Below are 19796 nucleotides of genomic sequence, written 5' to 3' on the forward strand. Positions count from 1 at the left end.
GCATATTGGAAAAAAATCAGATAACATCCTTAGCTGAGGATTAGATGGCAAACATTAAATTACAGTTGGAACTAAGAAAATGAACTGCTTTGAGTTTTGTGCCACCTGATTGTGTGGAGGATTTCTAAACATCAATTATACAATCATATTAATTTTAACACAAAGTGATGAAAAATTGGCCCTTCTTTTAAAGTATTTTGAAGATATATAGATTGGCCTTCTAAGTAGGTCAGGTCACAGAAGGAAAACATACTTTCCAATTGAGAGGTGGAACTGCTCCTGGAGCTGTTTAGAGGGAGGTGCGTAAACAAACAATGCCATTGTGGGTTGCAAAACTCCTTTAACAGTTCCAATTGGTAAACAGCAACCCTACTTGTATATTTCCCTGGACATTTAAAAAAGGAGCAATGTTTTCAGGAAAAAAGACAGGCACAATGCAGTCTTTAGCAGGTAGTATGGATCCTCCAGTGTCTAAAAAAAAGTAAAGATATGTCTGAACAACTATTGGACAAAATATAACCGTTTTACTTTGTTGGGAGGTTCAAAGTACCTGGAAACATTGCTTATGTATCGCACTACTTGTATTACTAACTTTAAAAGTGCATTACTATCCTGTTTTACAAATTTTGTTTTACATGTAATTGGCATTTTTTTAAATTGTTCAAAAATAACATTTATTTGTTTGAAATGTCCTACCTGAGGAAGTCTTCATTCTTCAACTCTTGGTGATATTTTTAAAGATCCATTCACCAACAATCTTTGGTAATCCAATAGTCCAAGTACTGTAATCCAATCCAAAACCTTGAAAAAGAGAATTTAAATTCGAAAAATCTAAATACTGCTTTTAAGAATCCTTCATTGCACCAAAACAATCTCCCATTAAAATCCATGAAACCTGAAAAATATTTAACACTATTATTCAAAAACCATCTTCCATAAGCCCCCCAAAAATGGATTTAAATGACTTGAAAGTTACAGACTCCTTTTACCTTGATTGTTGTCTTTTTCATCAAACATTAAATTATGTTACAAAAACACAACTTCAAAAATAGTTGGTATTTTTTTCCTTCTAGGTTTAAAAAGAAGTATTTCTAAGTTAATGCCTTTTCTTTTTAATTCTAAAATATAAAAAAATAACAATCAGCCCGATGTGTGGCCCTGAATACAACCCGTATGGGGATATAAAACTGGGTAAAAATAACATTATATACACATAAACAACATTTTCAACCTACCTCCCTCCGTCTCTCCTTACAATAAATTGCCTAACCTACACTGGATTTTTTTTTTTAAGGTCAATCTTACCTGAAAGCTATTCCTCCAAGCTTCTGATCTTGACCACGGCGCTCCACTGACTTTAGAAACAGATGCCAAAGCAAGAACATGAACTTGCAAAGTAAAGACTGAAAAAGGAGAGTTTCTCCCATTAAAATCAATAGGAAAAAGGGGGCGGGGGGAGGTTTAGTAATTGTTTTTGAAAGATATATTGTATGTTTGAAATTTCTAATTTATCATATTAAATAAATATGTATTCTTTTAGGAATAAAGACAATTTGAATTACTTTTTTTATCAGTGATTCTACTTTTTGAAAAAATATTTATTTAAAAATGTTTGCCCAATCGCACATAGTATAATGGCAAATATATAATTGACATGGCATAAAAGTGACATAATCATAGCATGCAATGCATATAGTATAGGCATAACAGAAAATACTGACTGGACATTGCTGTTCATGGAGTAACTGGGTGAAGGACATTATACAAAATTTGTATGGGTGGTTGCAAAGGCTAACTGGTAAACACAGACCCACAGATTAAAGAAATCACATTATGATTATTTTAAGAATATTAATACACTTCTCCACGCAATGCCCCTACATCCCTTGTATCCTATCCCTAAAACGTAGTATGTAGGTTTTAAAATGCATTTACTCACAACTTTATTTAGAACTTTTATTTTAAAAATCAATACCCAGATATTCACACTTCCCCATACAATACCACTACCTCCCTTGTATCCCATCTCCAAAACATTTTGGGCCTGATTCACAAACGGAAAGTTAGACCAAAATTCTAACTTAGATTAAAAGTCTATCTTTACTACATTTTGGTATTCACAAAGGCAAGTTGCTATGAGTAAAGTTAGACTTTTGGTCTAACTTTACCCTTGTGAATACTGAAAAGTAGTAAAGTTAAACTTTTGATCTAAGTTAGACCTTTGTTCTAACCTTTGTGAATACTGTAAAAGTAGTAAAGTTAGACTTTTGGTCTAAGTTAGATTTTTGGTCTAACTTTACCTTTGTGAATCAGGCCATGAATCCATATTTAAAAAAATATTTCAAAATAACTTTAATTTATAATTGGTATTTACAAATGAATTCCCAAGTATTATTGGTTAATATCTCAGTATTAAAGCACTTCCCCATTCAATACCACTATATCATTTGCATCCCGTTCCTAAAACTTATAATGCATAGTTTAAACAAATATATATCATATTACATTTATTTTAAACAAACTTAATTAAAGATTCCTTAATTTACTCAATTAACATACCTATACTTACCATTATGAGTGGTAAAGGCATGCATGGTGAAGGCATGAATAGAAAAATACATGTGTGGTAAAGGCATGAATGGTAAACACATTTGCATTGGTAAAGACTGTGTTGTAAAGACCTCCCGTGGTAAAGACTGTGTGCTAAAGGCTGTTTCCACTCCCACTTTGCCAAAATGTAAATGTGGCCCTTATTTCTGTATGTCTCATCAGTGGAGTATACCTCCTATTTACTTTCTCTAAATGCTTCTATTTTTGAAAATGTACAATTCCCACAACTCATCAAAATCTCATAAATATGGGTCTATTTAAGCTGAGCCCTTAGCTTTTAGTCTCTTAGGTTTGTTTACACATTCAAAGAACTGCTACTTAACTATGAATAAGTAATTGAAATTTTAATACACTAATAAAACAAACTATGAATAATTAATATTTTACCGTGTTGGAAACTAAAAGTGTTGTACATTAATTAATGTCAACTTGTGGACCATGTTTAGGGACCACTTACTTTTATGTTTAGCCCTTAATGTTCCCAACGTTTCCTTTAACTTCTACTTCAAACTTCTGAACCTTGTTAGATGTACTGTATGTATCTCAAAATGACCTCCAATGATTGCTTGAGAGTGTCCCACCTGCTGGATGCGACTCATGTCTGCAGGAATGTTCACAGAAAGAAAACGCCTGTAATGCGTGCATCAACCTACTTTTGACTAGAGTATCTTTAAGGAGAAAGATGTTTAAGAATGGCCTCTGTTCTGTGGTAACTAAAGACACAAATGTCACTGAGGTAGATTAATCTGACAAGGAGATGGAACATAGATAAACCAGTTATATACTTTGTGTCATATTCACATGCTCAGAATGAAAATCAATTCTTGATAAAGAACCATGAGTATATGAGATCATTTGATAGTCTCTTAATCAGTATGTATCTCTCTAGCTGTTACATAAACCCATTTCTTCAAAGGCCTGTGTCAACTCCACCAATGCCACATTTACCAATGAGGGATCACCATATACCATGTGATATATCGACCAGTAGTACATCATTAATCTAGGTAGATATGAAGTTATGAATAGTCAATGTACACTTGCGTTGACAATGTAGTGGTATGTAGTGTAGTGGATGTGTTATTTTTGTAGGATGATACTGTTGACTACAAAATAGTGACATACAACCCATTTGAGACACACCTATCAGTTTTAATTAGATCTATTGAACGGTTTAAAACCATATTAAGGTCAACTGCAAAATGAATCTTCCTTCTAACCGCGTTTGCCTAACCGAGCCACAAACTATTTCTGCAAGGCACCTTAACGTATGGTGGGTCTGTACATTGCTGCAACAGTTCAAAGAGCACCACACATATTAATCGAGAACCCACGCACTCTGCCTTCGTTATCTACTAAGAGCCCGATTACGAGTTTGACGGTGCAGTGGCGGGACCGCCCCACCGCCACACCGCCAAACACGCGTAATAACCGCCCACCGAATAATTACCTTTTTTTGTCATTGGCGGATGATTCCTTTGCCGTTACCACAGCAGTGCCTATAAAATAGGCAGCGCAATGGGTATGTCAAAGGAAGTTCCAGCATGGCATGGACTTGAAAGCCCATGCCATGCTGGAACTTCTGTGTATGCACAAAGGGGGGCACATGCACAAGGTGTGAGGCACATGAGGGCCCTGCAGGGCCCCCTTTCTTTCATCTCCGCCACTGTTTGCATGTAAGAAAGGCCTCCATGAAATCAGTGGCAGAGATGAAAGTCGTAATATGCTTGGTGGGACCGCAGTGGTCCTGCCAAGCAAATAGATGCCTCTTGACCGCCGCACGGCAGGAGTTGGCGGTCCCACACTGGCACAACCACTAGGGGCGTAATGTGGCGGTCGCAAGACTGCCACCACCGCGCCACGACGAGTCTGGCAGCCTTCGGACCACCAGACTCGAAATTAGGCCCTTAGTGATCATGTAGAGTGACTGCAGACCTCCTCCCCGAAGAAAACTCCCCTCTTTTTTCTACTTATTCACTGAACTTACTATTGCTGCAAAAAATTCGCTCACTCAAAATCTTTCCTCGGAGGATTCTCCTGAAAAAGCAATCCCTCAAATGTCTGAACACTCAAACTCTATTGTAGGGGACACAAGGACCCGTTTGTTATATTGAATGTGATTATTCTAAGCATTGTCAAGGAACTTCCAGAGATCATAATAATAATTCTGCCTGAGCAACATCTCCTCCAATGCTTATACAGACCATTGTGAATTGAACTTCTCTTCAACTATCTCTCCTTCCACTTCATGAGCCCTGCTCACCCTAGAACTATATTGTTGAAGAAATGCAGATCTCACAACTACCAAAGAATATAGTTGTGCTAACCCATGCAAAGTCCCAGAATTTAACAAACTAAAATATGACAATGTAGCATAAATAAACAGAAGTATAACCTAACATAGCTTCTTACTGGCAAAACTCAAACTCTTTCGGGATAACATCATTACATCAGATGTCAATAGAAACATCCATGTTCTTGAATAAATATAAATCTGTCATGAACCAGAAAGGATAGTGCATCCTCATCCTTCACCTTCTCTGCTTTCTGTTCAAAGTCACGTCTTCCGCTCTGCCACCTGAATCCAGAGCTTTCATTGGATCTTGATTCAATTGAATAACTGGAATGATCACTGCATCATCCATCTTTGTGATTGTGTGTGTTTTGTGATCCAGTGTGAAGAAAAACCCAAAAGGCAATTTACATTTTACCTCTTTCTGATGTACAAATATGGTTGCTTTGCAGAGCAAGGCTCATTATGAAAAGGCCGGCATTTTCCAAAGAACCATGAAATCGTCCAGAGTGCCAGGGCCAGAAGGCCAGTTTGTAGTAATAGTTGTTGAAAGCCCTGGGCATGCAAATTAAATATACCATTGGATGTTGTAGGCTTTGGACTCTGGGGAAAAGATTGAGAATCTCAAGAAAGTTCTAGAAGAATTGGAAGTCAAACATGTGACCTCTATATCTGTGTAATTCGGACTAACTCTGCTTGCTGACTCCTGGCCTCTCTTTATCACCCTCAGGATCATCATGAATGGGGTAAAAGCAAAATGCAGAGCACCTGACAAACTCTGCAGAAAGGCATTGATATCCTGAGCTCCCATAACTGGTATTCAACAACAAAAAAAAACAACAACAGCTGTTTTTGGTTAAGGCTTAATTTTGAGGACTTGATGCTCTGTAACCTTCCGACAGATTTCAGGATTTAATAATTAATTGCTGGAGTCTGAGAGGAATCCAGAACTCTAACCTGTCATTGTATTGTTCATGCCCTAAAGGTACTCCACTGAAACTGAAGTCTTGCAAGCTATGCATTAATGCAAAATGTCCTTGGCTAGTTCTGCTAAAAATGGGACAACCTTATCAAATGTGTATTGAACTACTGAGATTATCTTGAGCAGGACACATCATCCCTTTCTGCCCTGGTGAAGAAACCCACCATTCTGTCCCTTGCAAAGAAACCCACTAAGAGTTCCAGACAGTTGAAATGTAAATGTAATTGTTCTAGTGCTCATGCTTCTGAAGATATTAAATCTATTCGTTTGGTCAGGATTAATCTATTTTTCTTAAGGAGAGATGACACAGTTAACTTTGCCAAGGAGACACACAGCACGTTGTACCTAGCCTGCTAGATGATAAACTGAATACAATCCTTCTTAGACTGCTGCCATCTCAAATCCTTTAGTAATGGGTACACTACTTCATCCCGGAGTCCTCCAATATATATTAATATATATTAAACTCCTTCCTGGGATCCTTCATAAAATATGCCCATAAATATGGACAATTGTGGGTAGACCTACACTGCCACCCATAGAAGATCACCTGGTACACTTGACTCTGAGCCTATAGATGGCCTCTTTGTGAATTGCCTTGCGCAATCTACTTGGCACTTAGGCCACAAGAATAAAATATAGATTTCAGTTTTTGTAAACGGAGATCTTGTGGAATGGAAGGACTAGAACCGCTTCACAACCTCTACATTTAATTCCATTCAATAAGAACATATGTAGTGAAGCGTTGTGCTTGATGGTGATGAACGGAACCACGAGCTCTACTTATAAGACTATTCTAAAGGTGTTATCTTCATCCAGTATTCTGTGTCTGCCAACTAGAATATGGAGTGTAGCTGTCCTGGTGCTATATTCAGTGGAGACTCATGCAGAATGTGTTAAATCGATTAAACAATTGTTGTTGGAGATGTGGGCGAGGTTTTCGCCTTCCGGAACTCAACGGCTTGGCGATACTAGATGTGTACATCGACACCCAATGTGCATCATTCACTCCGCCTCGGATGTGCAGAGGCCTTTGTTCAATTAATGAACGTGCATTTTCACATAATTCAATATCTGCTGCATAATCTGAAGAGCTCACCAAAGAATGTACTAACTCAAAGGATCAAAAGTTCATAAACAGCTCCTGACACAGAAAACGTAAACAGGTCACCAATCACCAGCTGATTGCTGTAGTCAGTCAATAAGGAGGTGAGAATTTCAGCCAGATGGAGTTACTATTCCCAAAGTACACTATTGATTTTGCCTGCAGCTGGAAAAACATACATACATGTATTTTAATAGCTGTAAAAATAATGTCATTAAAAGGGTTTGTTTCACACTTGAAGCCAATTTGAGTTTGCAGAGAAACAGTCATATAGAGGAGAGCCCTATCTCTTTAAGGCTTGATGTCTAGAATCTAAAATGGACTCCCTCTGAGACACTTACATATTTAATAAGTAATGCTCAGTGCCATTGCTTGTTGGAAAAGATTGTTTTAGTGGCCTCGCGTTGTGAACACAAAACAAACTTGACAGTGAACACAGGGAGGCGTGCTTTAAAACATAGATAGTGTAGAATTAAAGATACACTCTATAATTACAAGATTTAACGTATAGGGTTGTGTTCTGCTGCGTTTAGCATTGTACCTGTTTCCTCAAACTATTTTATGTTATTTTATATTTTGATAAAAAGAGACCAATGATGATGAAATGGCGTTCCTGTGGGTTTATGTGAGACAAAACCGTTATCTGATCATAGTTCATGATCAATATTCTGAACAGCATCGAAAGAACGTGCATCGTTTTGTTTCTTGGGAAACCTCTAGATGTTGCAAAGCCTATAGATCATTTATTATTAACATCTATGCGTTAAAGTGTCAGAAAAGACTGATCATAATGTCACCGAATGAGCCGCTTCCTGCAGCATTCTTCTCTGGAGCCTGCCCCAGTATATTACATGACATTCATTTCGTTGATCGTGTAAAGACGGTCTACAGAGCCAGTCCTGTCAGAAGAGAGACCTCCCACACAAAGATCTCCAACTAGACGCACTCAACCCACTGAGCTTTCACCCCTGGAGATAAGTTCATTTTAGCACGGTCCTTGTATTTCGAGATAAAGGAAGGTGGGGGAACCTGACCCACGGGAGGCGTCAGATGCAAAGAGGGCATTCCGTGTCCCCCGCAGGATCGTCACTTCATCGGTGTCATCTCATTACAGTGATGTAGAGGGCTCTGCCGAGCTGCTCGGTGGCCTCTGCTGCGGCACGCGCGCGCAGTCCTTCATCTTAACAGCTTCGCTGGGAGATGGACGTGCTCGAAGCGTGAGAGTGCAGCCCGCGCTGGGGAGCACGAGGCTGAGAATGACTAATGCGCGTGGACGGAGGAGCAACACATGAGAGAGAGAAGGGTGGGAAGAGAGTGAGGGGGAGAGAAGGCGTTCGAGGAAGATACGGTAGTTGTGCTCCACTAACAGGAAAAGGTACTCGTGTAAGGCAACAGCCTGTCCCCAGGCACTTCTGCATGTAGGTAGGTCACCACACCAGGGCAGCCTCTGTAAGGTATTTCACAACACTGCTTTACAATCGAGTCTCGTGTTTATTGCTAGTATAAACCAGAGGGAGGTGTTCAAGCCGGCAAGTTCCTAGGAAGAGCTGAGCCAGAGTCAAACCAGGGGCCGGCTTGGCTCTAAGCAGTGAGATCTTAAGGGTTTGTGGGGCCCTGGGCAATATATATTTTGGGACCACCTGTTTGCAACGGCTTAACTTTTATTATCTCGTTTTGGCTCATTCATACCCTTCTGTCCCTGAACAATTTTGAATGATATGTTGAACCTTTAGAAATGTGGGCACACAAATACATCGGAAAGGTCCAGCTACCTCGTGTTCGCTAGTCAAATGAAACAAGTATTAGCAAAGCTGATAGGTCTTGCCTTCGAGAGCTATTGGCTTTGACAATATTAACAGCAGCGCTGATGCTCTGCAGTGTGGCAAGAACTAATTTCCAAACACGCATTTGCAATGCAATAGGTCTCGCATTTACACAAGTTTGAGCCATTGGCACTGTAAATGACAATGCCTTTTATTTATGTTTTGTTTTTTAAAACATAAATAAAAGGCATTGTCATTACAATGCCAATAGCTCAAACTCGCGTAAATGCGACACATATTGCATTGCAAATGCTTGTTCCATTTGTGACATGGAGGAAGGGGCGGGGTGGGCGGGGGAGGGGGGTATGGGGGATGCAGTTTAAAGACCGCCAGGATTGGCTTGACGGTTCGGATTGGACATATTGTTTTAATATATCAAGAAGCCTTTTTAGGTCTCGCCTGAGACAGCGCTTTAGCGCTGCTCTCGCGAGAGCTTTTGTAAATGGGGGATCTGGAAGTGCAAACGAGTGCTTTCAGGCCTCCAAATACAGTGCATGTGCGCCGGCCGGGCGCGCGCGCGCACCATTTGGAGGCCTGAAAGCACTCGTTTGCTTTCACTTTTGCGGGCCGCACGGCAGTAAAGATTGCAATCTCTTTGTTCCCAGCATCAGTGAGATGCAAATGAACAAACAGCGTGAGGCCAAAGGTCTTATTTTTTTAAAAACAAACCAGGTCACTGCTACAGTGAAAGGAACAACAAGCATTTACAATGCAATAGGTCTCGCATTTACGCAAGTTTGAGCTATTCACATTGCAAATAACAATGCCTTTTATTTGTGTTTTTGTTTTTCAAACATAAATAAAAGGCATCGTCATTTACAATGCCAATAGCTTAAACTCGCGTAAATGCGAGACCTATTGCATTGCAAATGCTTGTTGAAATTGTACTTGAAACAGTAAACCACTGCAAAATTATAGTCTGGCTGAGCAGACCATCCAAACCAAAGAAGCACTTGTCCCGGTGCCGAAGAAACCTAGACCAGTAATTGCAGAGGGGAAACAGTAGTACCCCTCTGTGGATAAAAAGCTTACGGAAGTGGGTGCAATAAAGACCCGGTTCCAAGCGCAGCCTACTAATACACTGGCACTAAGGGAGTTGCTTTCCCGTGCGCTGAAAAGCTTAAAAACAGAAACTATCCGCAAAAGAGAAAGGACGCGCGTCGAATAAGTCAAACCACGAAACTCTCGGGTTTGCTAAACATGTTTCTAACTTCTTTAATATTTCATCAAACAGTCGAACCAAGAAACGCACCAAACTTTCAATATTACTATAATATTAAAATAATTTTGTTTGTTTCGATGCCATTGACTTGACTGTGACCTGAAGGTGTCGGTGTTTGACGTGTCCTATACCAGTTTTAATACATGTGCGGCTGTTTATACCTATTAAGATACCACCAGATCTCTCTCAGAAGCTGGCAGGGGAATACAGGCGCCATTTCAGGCCTTCCTCCTGTCTCTTCCATAAGACAGGCCGCAGGACCGCGGTGTGAAGAGCACATGCTGAGACAGCAGGGTGTGCTGTGCTCCTGTAAGAGAAAAGAAATGAGCCTGTGTCCCCCAGAATAGAGCTCCTGAGAGGCAGGAAGGGCCAGAGAGAGAGGCGAGAGACAGATGAGACACTTGGGGAGGGGAGAGGAGGGGGCGGGGGTGGTCTTCTTTCCCATAAGACCCTTTCCCCTCTACTCGCGAGGTGTGCCCATTTCTGCCCTGAACACAGGCGGAAGAAGTGAGAATCGTGACAGAGGAACAAAATATCATGATAGTGAGGAGGACACTCCAGTGTAGACTACTCAGAGCAAGTACACAGCACTCACGGACAACCAGAGTACGGCGCTGTCAGATAATACAAGCACAGTGTGCTGACAGATGGTGAGGATGGTGTACACACGGTAATGGAGGCGTACTCACGAATACTGACAGTGCAGCGTCAGTGTATGTGAGGCATGTTCGTAGGTAATGCAAACGCCCACAGTCACAGATGCTTGCAGCATTGTGTTCTCACACTTGCAGTCAGTGCTGTGTACTCACGCACAAACACTGCCAGTGCAGATGGAAGGTGAAACTTCAAGACAACAGGATGTATATACGTACATTCGTTTATATGCACCAAGCACTTTTATCACACATTGCACGGTTCACACTGATCGTTCTAATTAGATAGCACGGCTCTGTGAGATTATTTATCAGTGGAACATAATTTGTAAGGCCCTTTGACTCAATTATTGATATACTATCAAAAGGATGGGGAGAGGATGCGGCGTAACAGCCAGAGCTGCCGATTTTGGAACTAGAGAACCATGTTCGAGTCTCCGCGTCGGCTCAATATCCTGCTCAATATCCTCTAACAATATCCCACAGTTAGAGTGCTGTACTCACAGATAATGCTAGTGCAGTGTACTCACACACAATGGACATGCAGTGCACTCACACAGAGTATTAATGCCTCTATGATGAATCCAGCCCAGTGTGCTTACAGATAATGCTAGTGGCAGTGTCCTGACACACAATGGACGTGCAGTGCTCTCACAAAAATGACTAATGCAGTGTACTCATAAATAAAGCTAGTGCCGCATATTCACAGGTAATGCCTCTAGGATAAATCCAGTCTAGTGTGCTCACAGATAATACTCATGCCCTGTTTTTACACATGATGCTAGTGCTGTATGTTCACTATCTGTGCTGAAGGAGCCGCCTGCGGGTGATTCCTCAGGAGAATGTTTGCTCCAACGACCATGTGTTTCTTTAGAAGGGAATAATGGAAATATTAAACCCTTTAATGCCAAATAATGCAAAAAGTAACACTTGGCTTTAATGAAAGCACGCCACCAAACCATACATTGTATCCTTAAATAGAGTTTATGTCGGATACGGCCGCACACATGCGGCGCTCTGAAGCTGCACGGACGCTATGCGGATAGTGAACAGCACAGCACCGCCACAGTGCATGGGGTTTACAAACAACCAGGATGACGTGCGCAGTATCGGAACAAGAACAAAACTGCTGCTGACATTAATTCCTCGACAGGAGAGGGCACCGGACTGGAGGGAACTGCGAGGCCCAAATCTGTAATGAACTGTGAGCTCTGAGCGGATGAGCAAGATGCCTGCCCGCGTGATGCGGAAATGCAGACATAACAAGACATCAACAGAGTGGATTTCCCTCTCTCATAAACACTGGGAAGGGGGAAACCAGGGGAGGCCTCCGGTCCGAGGGAGTTGTATAATTTCACTTTAGGCGATAATAATTCAAAGGCCTCGGGTCATAGGTGGGAGGAAAAGCACCGGTAAAGGCATCACAAGGTCAACCTTTTGCAAAAAGTGAAAGAAATCGCAAGGCTCTGAATGCGACAATACCCTCCCTGTCTCTCTGTCGCGGCGGCCTCCCTCGATGCATCTTTCTCTCTCTCTTCGGGCCTGCCTAGTCTGACAGACATAAATACAACTCTTTACACAGCACTCAAACACACTCTTTCAAGATTCAAAGGACGGTTCTCGCCGGGGCCCTCCAGGCCGCAACGGAAATATGTATTGAGTCATTTTCAGCTAAGAGCGCACAGGAGCCAGGTCTCCTTCACGTCGCTGGCATCTCCTGCCTCTGGGATTGAGTATCCGCTCTCTTTGTCCAGCAAGCGCCGGAAACATCACTTGCAAATTGCGGTGCTATTCTCACAATATTGGTACGTGTGTGAATGTGGTGTAAGTGCGACATTTCACTTTCGGATTCATTCACACGAGGCACCTTTGTTAGAATGTGCCCTTAGAAAATCTTCATGCGGACAGATCTTCTCGCGGACAGTTACTTAAATGAGAAAACCCGGCAGCTTAATTTCAAGTCGAGTTATTGTCTCCTGGGAGGGCAGTTTCATTTGACAATTTTCAGGCACATTAACACAAGAGCAGCAGTACAAAACACGCAGAACTTCCTCAGCGAGCCCCATGATTGATTGGAAGGGAGGGGGAGCGACAGCAGAGAGAGTGGGGTGGAGGAGCTGGGAAAAGACACCAGAGGGAAAACAAACAAGCCTCGATCTCTTATCTTTATGGGGCCATGTGTTTAAACACATAGCCCCATAAAGATAAGAATTCGCCTATGACAGAAGGAAAGCAGGAGAGCCAGTCCAAGTGGGCCGGCACAAAAAGCCAAAATGAGGCAACATACATAGCTCATTTCCAATGGCTGGCCACCGTTTAGCATAAACGGTGATGCCAGCCAATGGAAATGAGGGGCAGGGCTTAAAGCCCTCTTCTTTAAATCCTCTCCTACAAAATTTCTCACGGAGGCGGAGCAGGGCTCTGCCCTGCAACGCCATGCGAGACCTAAAAAATGCTATGACACAGCCAGGGCTATTGCGATTTTTTCTTAAAAGTGCATTAGCACTGAATGTATCATAGTCTTTATGTATCATAGTTTCTAATTGTCATTATTTTTATGCTTGCTGAACAGCAGCCACGCTGCTTTACAGCATGGCTACAAATCATTGCCAAAATTGGCAATGACCATGCTCGATTAGCATGAACAAAAAGGCAATGGCAGAACCAATAGTCTCAAGGTGAAACCTATTGGCTTTATCAATGCTTGCTAGGTCTTGACATAACACCAGTGTGATTCTGAGCAAATCAATTTACCTCCCCATGCGTACAAAAGAAAACTTACTTAGCAAAAAATCCTATCACAGAAAGAAAGCAATTGCGTCCATGTCTTATTATAACTACATTTGGAAGCAAGTAACATCTGTTGTCACAATAAAAGCAGATAACATCTGTTCTCATAAATAAAACAAATTTCAAAGGAGAAAACGGCTTCCTTGAAGTGTGTGTGGCAGAGTAAAACATAGCTACAAATGGCAAGAGGTTCAACAAGGAATGACAGTGCGGAAGAAAAAAAAAGTAGTACCTCAATTACACTGCTATCAGCAGAAGGCAGCAATCAAGCTGAAGCAATTAGTACTTGGTCCATGCTCCAGCCCAAAGAAGAGGCTTGAAGCCAGCAGTTGCTGGCCAGTTAGAAAGCAGCAAATAAGAGTGAAAATGAAGCCAACTAATTTTAAACAATAGGTGGACTACAATCACCTTGTATACAATATCTCTCGCAAGCAAGAGTGCATGCAGCACACGCACTGTCGTAGGCATGACCTACAAACCTTGAACAAGCATTGGCAAATCAATTTCTTTTTGAGTTCGGATTTAGATTTTTTTCGCCCGCAACAGCAACATTTTATGTAGAATTAGGGTCTAGATTCTTCTTTGACATAAGGAAAGACTGCACCAAAGCTGCTATGTTGTTTGCATCAAAGGGAGAGAGAACATTTTTTCTACTATACCAACTAAGATATGGTGCTTTTTATCTCTCCCCAGGCTGGCCCACATTTGGCAGTTATGTAGCAGCTTACACACCATTGTGCCATGGTGCAAAGGTGTGTGCTTCTGTAGGGAATAGTTTTTGATCTGTCCCTTCCAGTACAAAAACAAGCATTGGCATAGCCAATAGGTCTCGCCTTTGGGACACTGTAAGCTTTTTGCCAGAGCTATTGGCTTTGGCAATGTCTGTAAGCTATGTTCAAGAGCAGCGTGGCTGCTGTATTCATCTGTAGAAAAATGCGTTCAGTCTTTTGGGGTAATTAGACTAGCTTGTCGCATTTAGCATTCATGCTGCAGCGATGGGTGTATTTACAAGTTTCAGTCAGTGGTTATGCACTGTGTGTGGATGCCAATACTGACCTGCAGCATGCAGCGGGAGACCTCTGTGAACAGAAGCATGCAGCGGGAGACCTCCGTGAACAGAAGCATGAAGCCGGAGACCTCCATGAACAGAAGCGGGTCGGCGCACAACGAAGCACTGAGCTGGCATCAGGGAAGAGAGCTGCGGCGTCAGAGCCCACCCGACAGTGCAGCGGACGTAAATTGGAGCCGGATAAGATTGGAAGAGCTGGGCCGGGATCCAAGGCTGCCGCGTAAGGAAGTGAGTGAGAGTGTGGCAGTCTGTGACAAAAGCAAAAGTGAAAGCGAGAGCAGTCTTCTCTTTTTCGAAGCACATACTCGTGCTTGTGGCGCGCCCCTGCGCACTCCTACAAGGTGGATGCCGCCACAAGCACGAGTATGTGCTTCGAAAAAGAGCAGAACGACAGCTAAAGGTCTCCTATGTAGCGCATGCGCGCTGCGTAGGCGAGACCTAACTATGCCTAAAGAATGTATCCATTTTGTATGTGTGCTGCACAATGCAGCACACATGCAAAGTTGGAAAAACTAGTAGAAATGAAAACATTTCTCTTTGTTACACCGGCCTTAAAGAGATGTAAGATTTTGACATACATTCCTGTCTACTTTTGTTTATAGATAGGGGGATTTGTGTGAAAACCCATGTGTGGTTGCATGGGAACCCACATGCACCATCAATGGAATGCAACTTTGATGCAAAGCAAGTGAAAGTAGTGCACAGTCACTATGCATTACTTTGGGATACTAATTAACACACGTCCTGATTTAAGTTGTATAGTAAATCCCACTCAAACACTTTGTGCCATGTTTGCGACACAACCCTGGAGCAAAGCAACAGTAAATCTGGGCCTCAGTGTCCATCAGCTTGCTATTCCCATTTTAGGAAAAACATACTAAGGGAGACTTGCCAGTTTGCTAGAGGACCAGTGCATAGAATTAAAATTAGACATATGCACATATCGCCCAAAATTGCAACTTTCGTTGCTGAATATTTGTAATCGCAAACATATCCCTGTTCACTACTGGCATTCTTGCAGCAACAGTGAAAATCAAAGTGCAGATGTGAGGATTTTCACCATTCCACTCATTAAAATCTAATACTTTTCTCCTAACTTCTCTTCTCCTGCCTTGTCTCTCGTCTCTTATATGTGCACTTCTCTGGCTAGGGGTTGGGATGGAGCAGGACAGAGGCGATGGAGAGGCACACAAAGAGAATAGTATAGTGCAAGGGGTCAAGTAGAATAAGAAGGGGCTAGATCTACAGGGGAAATAGAAACATATATGAGGCAAGTAGAGGAGTAAAGAAAAAGTAAAGGGGGAAATGTGAGGTAGCCAGAAGCAAATATAAAGAGTGATAGAATGAGGAAGGTTGCACAGTGCTGTAGAGAGAGACACAGGTAGGGTAGAGAGCAAGGGTAGGGAGAGGCAGAGAAATATAGTATACTCCAAGGGATAAGGTAGAGAGAAAGCTATTGTATGAAAAAGAGGTGAATTAGGGAGAGGTAATAACAGATGGGGTAGAGGCAGACAACCAGACTTGAAGAAAAATAGATGCAAGGTAGAAAGTAAAATGAGAATGGGTATAGAAAAATGGCCAGGTAAAGAGAGAAGTGGGAAAGGATGAAGGTTAGAGAGAACGGCAAAGGGTAGAAAGAGGAATGTGGCGTAGAGCGAAAAGAGGAAGTTGAGAGATGTGAAATAAAGGAAGACAGATGAGGTTTAGACAAAGTGAGGGAGTTGCAAGAAGAATAGATAGTGAGCTGGAGATATCTATAAAGAAAGAGATTGAACGAGACTGTTGAGATGGAGAGGGTGAGTTGAAATTGGAAAGGTGATCTGGGGAGAGATGTATGTTTGTGTGAGAGAGGCAGAAAGAGGAGTTGATGATAGAGTAAAGTGGTAGAGAAGTAGAAGTAGCCATAAAGGAGTAAGATATTTAGAGAGGTGGAGGAATCGGAACAGAGGCAGAACAAGAGAAAGGTGAGGTAAAGAGGTGAGGTAGTGCCCCGACAGTGTGATACATTGTGAGATTAGGTAAAAAGAGAGAGCGTGGTGTGGAAGAAGGAGGTGATATCCCTTGTGGGAGATGGGATGTAGAGAGAGATAAGATAGAGAGGTTAGGAGGAGTGGTGAGTTGGAGAAAGGGCTGAGAGTAAGGCAAAGTAGTGGAAACATGGTGAGGGAAAGAGGTGCAGTAAAGACAGAGATGAGGTTGTGTGAGAAGCAATGTAGATGGGGGGAGAGATACAGGAAGATCAGATAGAAAAAGAGTAGTAGGCACAGAGAGAGAGGGATGAGATATAAATAGAGTTGGGGAGAGAGGGAGATCGAGTCATAGATGTAGGCACATAGTAATCAAGGATCAGGGTCACATCTTAGAAGGAGATGAAGTCGAGTGAAGTATGTTGCATGTACTGCGATAAAGAGAGGATGGAAGTACACAGAGAAGTAGATACAGAGAGGGTTAAAGTACAAGAGGTGGGCTGAAGTAAGAAGAGAGAATCACACAGAAATACTATTTTTCAATTGAATTGCCTCTGACTGCCTGAGAGGGTGAGGGTTAAGGCTGGGTAGGCCAGGGGTGCACACTAACGTTCAGATTTATTGTTAGTATTACACAGAAACCAAAGTTATGTTTCTGCATAGCACAAGGGAGGCAAAGCAACACAGAGCTCTCTTAATTAAAAATGCTCTGCTGCTCGTCACTATTCCTGTGGTACTGCACAAACAGACTGCCTTGCATCATGATGCAGAGATGTCTGCCTGCTGTCTAGCTATGACTTGTTTTAGAAGCATACAGTTCCAGTACGAAATCAAATGCCAAGGCAATTCTTAAACATTGCACTCATTGTTTATGTACTGTACCATGCAGCATACATGCAATGTGTGGAATGTTTGGAAAGCTGAAATCATTTCTTCATGTTAGCACTTGCTTCAAGGAGGTGTTATTAATATTTTTTTTGTCAGAAAGCCTAGTAATTTAGTAGATCAGCCTTTGGATTCAAAACTATGGGTGTTTGCGTTAATCTGATCAAGTTACACCAAAGTAAAGCCTCTTTGATGCAAAATGGCGCAATGTGTCATGTGTTATTTGTTTCCAGCACAAAATACTTTTCAGGTCTCGCCTGAGCCACTGCGCATGCGCTGCTCTGCGAGGCATTTAGTAAGGGCTATTAAACTCTGAACACACGCTTGTGCATGTGCTTTTCTTTAATCACCCGCAATTGGCCTTTTCATGCGTCTTTCTAGGAAAGACAGCACGCAATTGGTCCAAGGTGGGTGCATGTCCTGCCTTCTCTGTCCCCTGGCCTAAGGTGCTCGGGAGCGAGCAGCGGCCCCGCACTGTGCCAGCTGCATTCCTGACATTCTTTGCAGTGCGCGCGCGCACCACTCGCGGGCCTGTTTACAGTACATTGTGCAAACTCAGAAACTGCACTGTCGCCAATAAGCATTTCAATTGTTTATGCATGTGTCACTTTAAAAATGTTACATTTTCAAGTGGCACTTTGGAAGCGTTGAGGTAATACCGGAGGACTGTAATGTGTACACCAAATCTTCCAGCTTGTGACGAACTGCAGACCGTTTTTGGCAGCCTCTTGGCAATCGGGAGTTACTTAGAAGGAAACCAGAAGGGGCCGGGAGAAGCGCGCACTTTAAGTAAGTGCTAAACAATCACTGATGTGTAATATCCATTACACGTCACTTTCACACTCACCTGTGCATCGGCGGCCTGGTGCTCCAGAGTGGGGGTTCCTCGCTCTCCGGATCTGAGATGAGTGCCAGCCTGCAGCAAGTGCGGGCACGGAAGTGTCTGCAGGCAGAACTTGTCAGGACCAGGCACACGTCTGTCTGCTCTCAAGCCGGCATTCTTTACAGCCACGTCTCTGCGATCTGGACTTGCTGCAGGCGTCAGACTAGTGGGAGGAGCGTGTTCGCGAGGGCACCAAGCCTCACTCGCATGACGTCAGATATACCATATACCCCGAAAACCTAGCTAGTCAACTACGTGCGGGCCAGGGCGAGTCGCGAAGCAGTGGTTTCAGGGGCCATAAAGTAAGCAAGGACAATGAACCCCATCGCCTGGTATGCTGGTGACGTGCAGGGGGTCCCTAATGCACTTTAGCCCCGGTGCCACTGCACCTCGTGCACCATTGACAGGTATGGGGCCATTCCTCCGTGTGAGTCCTCCAAGTCCACCCGGGACTAAGGAGAGCAAAAGGCGCTGACTTGAAAAGCTTGAAGAAACCCATATAAGTTGAGACACTTAGTGCCTCAGACGCATGTTCGCGTGAGTTCCACCAGGTGGCGCTGTTCCCCGAGTTTGTCACTATCGGATTACTAAAGTATAGTTAAGTGCTATACCTAAGTGAATAGAGGCATACTCTTTAAATTGCATGACGTCAGTTCTTTCACACACCAGACCCAGTGCGATTAAGCATAGTACAAAAACAGTACCGAAATAACACACTAAAGTCACACATTTAAAGAATGACCTCCGTTTAAAACTGAGACAATCAGTTAGGGGGCAATTAACCATGCACAACTGATCGTAACAAGCAATAGCACCCTTTACCTCTACTTTTCCACGCAACACACAACGACAAGGACCACCTCCCATGAAGAACTGAAAGTCACCCCCACAGGACAAAACAATGAAAATAACACATGCAGGCTTCACTGTGCAGAACAGAGGCCCTGCGGCTCTGAACGCGGGGAGGTGGGGGGTGTACCTGAAGAAGTGGTTGTTCTCCCACAGGATCCGGTCTCCATTGCTACAGCTGAGTCGGGACAGTGACTGCGGAGCTGTTCACGAAGGTCCTGCAAAAATCAAGTACCCTTGTTAGAAGCTTAAAGGCCATGTATTGTGCCCCAGACACTGTATTCACTGCAGCGGGGTGCTGCTCACTGCATACAGACAGAGGTTTAGTGCAAGACCCATCAGCCGTGCTCCCCTCACCACTGAGGCACGATGTCCGTCGAGCAGCCACCCACCACCCCTTGCCCCTTCAGTTCTCTGTACACACTTTATACCCCAGTATTCTCTTAGCCTCCCGGTTGTCTTCGAATTCCCCATTAATGTTTGTTCACTAGAACCATTATGTAAAGCACAATCCTTTCATTTTTCCCACTAATCATAGGCACTCTCTCTCTAACTGGACTAATCAGTAGGCAGGTAAATAGTCACAAGCAAGTTAGTAGTCTGATTATAAGGGGGGGAATAATCACTCGATAATAAAAAAAAATGTGAGCATGGCAAATGCATGA

This window comes from Triturus cristatus, chromosome 1_2 (genome assembly GCF_964204655.1).
Source record: "Triturus cristatus chromosome 1_2, aTriCri1.1, whole genome shotgun sequence".
In the NCBI taxonomy this organism is placed as follows: domain Eukaryota; kingdom Metazoa; phylum Chordata; class Amphibia; order Caudata; family Salamandridae; genus Triturus; species Triturus cristatus.